General features: G+C 37.2%; 1 protein-coding gene across 1 annotated transcript in view; it reads left to right on the top strand.

Annotated features, from left to right (window-relative positions):
* LOC137616628 (hemocyanin subunit-like) overlaps positions 1-5,000 on the top strand; it is a 74,642-nt gene that overhangs the window by 6,732 nt on the left and 62,910 nt on the right. The gene's annotated exons all lie outside the window — the stretch shown is intronic.

The following is a 5,000-nucleotide window of genomic DNA, read 5'->3' as shown; positions in this document are numbered from 1 at the left end:
ACTTTTGTTGATCAAAGAAAGCAATGATAATTTAGAAATGAATGTCAAAGATGAAGCTAAAACAAAATATATGGAAAGGGTAATATCTTAGTCAAGCGCCAATATTGATTTGGCCTATTATTAATCTTGCAAAAGGAAACCGTAAAAAAATTAGGAGTAGAAAAGATAACCATTGTGCCTGAGAGTGCCTTAAATAAGAGCGCTAGCTCCTGACAGTTGATTGCTATGTTATAAAAGTTATGGTAATACCCAGGTTAGAAAACCTTAGTTATAGATCCAATGACCTTGTCCTAGCAGAGTTGCTAACCATTGTTCAAGAAGCTTTTCAACATTTACGAATTGTGTAAGTTGACAAATATACGTAAAATATCCACTGAAATGAAAATGCTACGTGTAAAAGAATTAGTGGTGTTAGATATAATGTGGCCATGTAAAGGTTCCTTTAACTCTCTAGCGTAGGATCAGTGATATTCAAATGTCCACCAACCGTTAGGGGTAATCATTTGTGAGATCTGTCTAGTATTACCATGATAAAACAGATAAAAGGTTGCTCCTCTTACTACTTCTTCTAAGATATGGGCGGAGCCTTCTACAATCTCAGCGATTCCATAAAAACGTTACAAATCTAGCTGCTACATTTTATACTTCGGTATCATTTGAGGTCTCGACTATCAAATATTAAAGCTCAACACTCACACCTCCAAATATATATATATATATATATATATATATATATATATATATATATATATATATATAATATATATTTATATAAATATGCATATATATGTATATATATATATATATATATATATATATATATATATATATATATATATATATATATATATATATATATATCTATTTATACATGTATATATAAACACATATATTTAATCATTTTTCATTTACTATTTTTCTTGGGAGGAGCACAGTAGATACTTTCACAAGAGGGGTTGGGTATGGGGAGAGAATACCCTTTTCCTAATGTCCGGAGCATCCGACATTGAGAAAATAAGGAAGTCATATCTCTTTTAGTGGTTGTGGGGAGAGGTTAAATGAAGATTTTTGATACAGTTTGTAGTATATCACATCATTACATAAATATTATTTGATAACCGTTAATGATCCAGAAAATATTTATAACATTGTTCAATATTAGTTGATTGTTAGTAGGTAGTGGCAGTATCAGTAGCTGCTATTGTTGGAAGGTTTATTTGTAGCGTATGTTAAGAATTAACTTTGAACAAAATATAATCAATTATGGATTCAGTAAATAGTGATGACCACATGCCACATTAAATAACATCAGAACATAGTTTATTGAGTAAGAAATAAGTTTTAATGAGGTTAATGAGACCACCATTATATTCAAGCAAAACTTTTGAGAAATTTGTATCACTGACAAATATTCAAAAGGTGCTCAGTCTTAGAACGACATAATTTCATGAAATTTTGTCATGATAGTAGGATATATATATATACAATCTAGTAATTTTGCCAAAATTGTTTCTCCTCTATTTTTCCAGAAAAATATACGCGCATATAGCATAAACACAAAATAATTTCTTATGCTAACACCCTGAATGTGAGTTATCAATAATCATATAATTACTAGAAGCTTTATGTTGAGAAAATTACATAACTTGCGGATCAATCTGGGATCATTATCATGCACAACGTTCTTATGATTTTCATTGAAATAGCTTTATCTCTATATGATAAATTCCTAATTTACATCGGCGTTTCTAAGTGATCAAATGGTTGAGTTAGCACAGCTATGGGGGGATGGATGGGGGTCTTAGGACCGGGTGAAGTACTCCAGATAGATGGACGCTTAACAAGCGATAAATGTATTACTTTCCATGAAGCTTTAGTTCTGAGTTCAAAATTTAGTTCAAATGTCAATGCTCACAGGCGATGAGACGGTAAAGCTCATCGAAAAGGGATGTAATAAATTTGATTAATAAAGGGCAAGTGGCATAAGAGTCTAAAAACTGGGGTGGAGCAAGCCTAATCCTTGTTTGAAAAATATGTAGAAGTATGTGTATTATACAGTTTGATTAATGACCTTTTAAAGAGTACTATGACTGTCACAAATTGTAGTGCGTGATCACTGAACTCTGTTATAGGTCACGGGTCTTAAGTCTGATAAAGTGACGTGTTATAAACCTATTTGTGACAGTATAATTCCACCATAGTTAAGATTTCCACAAAATAAAACAATTCAGCATATTGACAGGGCAACATTGCATTTACTTGCCGAGTGGCTAGCAGTACATCTCGTGCGATCATAAGAACAAGTAGGTACTCATCAGAAGAGTATTGGGCTGTGTAAAGTGTACTCACAAACATTTTTATAATAAGGCGAAAAAACCCCATATTGTGAAGTCCTATTATCGTTGACATGTGACATATTTGTTTTCAGGTGTAAAAAACGTCTGTTTGTGTATGCTGTGAGCGAAGTTGTTCTTTAGGCCGGTAAAATAAGAGTTCAAGATCCCTAGATATGCGAGAATTAACATAGCAGACACTGCTGCTTCGGGAGATGAAAACGAAGGAGCAATTGGTTATAGTGATGTCCATGTAGAATATAGATGAGAACAATGAACATAGGACTTAGAAAATAGGTTAGATAACCTAGTCGAGTTAATAAACAGACTATTAGTTGAACGAGAAGAAGAGTGGCGTGGAACCACAGCATATCTGACTTACTTAAAGGAAGTTCAAATGCACACAAGTGAAAGCACATATGCACAGTCAAGTGAAGATATGCAAAACGTCGTAGTTCGAAAATTGCCAGAACTCCAGGCAAGTGTTAGACCTTTTGATAATCAACAGCCTAATGAAGGGTTTCAATCATTCAAAGTGTTTCTGAGAGACAGTTTAAGAAGTTATACTGAAATAAAGCGACGTTTAATTTTTAAATACGCTTTACCCGATGCAAGAAAAGGGGACATGAAAGAAAATTACGAACACAAAATTCGAAAGGGTGAATCAGTTCTCAGTTTTGCAATTCGTATTTTTCGAGATTGTGATTCGTTTGCTGCACTGAGTGCCAATCTTCCAAAAGGTGGTAAAAAAGCAATTTCCCGTAAACATATTCGCTGACTAGTAAACCCATTTTCATATGGTTATTTGTTCGATGACAATAGCTCGTTAGCAGGCATAGTGATGGCGATACAAAACATTCGAGACAGTTTGGCAGAAGAAAAAAAATGACACAGAATAACTGTCCCGATGACGGAAAGATGGCAGCCATGAGAGGCACTCACCAACCCCAAAGCCGGGAGAGGGGATAACGATGTTAGCAGATGAGAAGTTTTCAGATGTTAGCAGTGTGTGGGAGAGGGTCACCAACGAGTGGAGTGCCCCACCCAAGGATCTCCCCGCTGTTATACTAGTCAGGCCTAAGGTCAGCTATCTCGAGAGTGCCCAGCAAAAATCGCCGAGGCTGGCGGGCGGCTTTGGCACACGCGCACCTACCCCTCACCCAACATCCAAGGAAAAGAAAACAGAGGAAGGGGAAGACGAGGGAGAACGATGCACCCCCCCCCTCCCCGCACGACAGCAGAAGCAGCAGCTGAGGCAGCAGTGAGAGTGACTACGATGGACTGGATGGAGCAGGCACTGGGACCTATCTTGGTACCCTCGACCTCACCCCAGCAGCACTAGGGATAAGAACAGGGGCAGCGGTATTGCAAGCAAGGTCGTTGGCATGTGCCCCACATATCCTAGTGTGCGGCTCAGAATTTTAGCAGTCATGATTAACCTACTCGACAAGTCCATTTGAGCGGTGATTGACACAGGAGAGAGCGTTTCATTTATTAAAAAAGGAATCTCATCAAACCCACTACGGTCAGCGGCATCCATCATCCTCAATACACTAGGAGAAAATAAATTACAGGCAAGACATACAACGGTCGTCAACTTTAAGGTAGGATCTGTGAAATTTACACAAGATTATTTTTGTCTTGCCTACCTTGGGAATTACTAAAATCGAGTCTATACTTGGTGTGGATTTTATAATGAGTAATCAAATATACGTTTGCGGGGAAAAAGAAAGAATAACAGTAAAAGCAGGAGGGTGCATTTTACCGATAGAAAGTCATGAGAGAGTAAGTTCTTGTGCGGGAAAGGAGAGATAATTAAGTAAGGTAACAGGTGTACCTGAGAGAGGAGAAGTATTGCCTCTCCAGAAACTTACAAACATATCAGTGACCCCCTGTTAGCCTCTCCCGTAGGGAGGCAAGGTCGTAGTAAAACCCCATGACAAATGGTCATAGTAGTCGTAGAGGGCTTGTCAGAAATAAGGAGAACAGAGCAGACATAACGATAATTAATATGTCAAATAAAAGAGTTGTGTCAGGAAGTGATTCTGTGTTTGAATTGGAGTTATGTGAATTTGCTAACAATGGCATCTTGCGAGCCACACTCCAGCCCGCACAGACGAAAACACTCAGAACTTGATTATGCAAGCGCAAAATCTATGTCCGCCAGAATATCAAGCTGTAGTTAGTAACATTGGTAATAATTATTCTGATGTAATTGTAATTGGAGACGAGCCACCCGGGAGGATTGATCGATTTTCCTTACGCATTGAAACTCGGCAGGCGGAGCCGATCAGGTCAAGGCCTTATAAGGTACCCATTCATTTCCAGGGAGAGATAGAAAGGGAAAATAGTAAATTAAGGGAACAAGGGATAATCAAGGAGAGCAAATCCCCCTGAGCTTCTCCAATTGTAGCTGTTAGGAAAAAGGATGTCTCGGTAAAATTATGTGTTGATTATAGGAAGATTAATGCAGTCACTTAGGATAATGTATTTCCCTTGCCCTCAATCGAAGAATTACTTATGAAGGTACGGAATAGTAAATATTTTACTACTATCGATTTAAAATCTGGATACTATCAAATACCCATTCGAGAAGACAGTAAATGTAAAACGGCATTTATAGCCAACGACCAACTATTTCAGTTTAAATATATATATAATATATAT

This window comes from Palaemon carinicauda, chromosome 22 (assembly GCF_036898095.1).
Source record: "Palaemon carinicauda isolate YSFRI2023 chromosome 22, ASM3689809v2, whole genome shotgun sequence".
NCBI lineage: Eukaryota > Metazoa > Arthropoda > Malacostraca > Decapoda > Palaemonidae > Palaemon > Palaemon carinicauda.
Note: the sequence above shows the minus strand (reverse complement) of the source record. Positions and strands in the feature narration are given on the sequence as shown.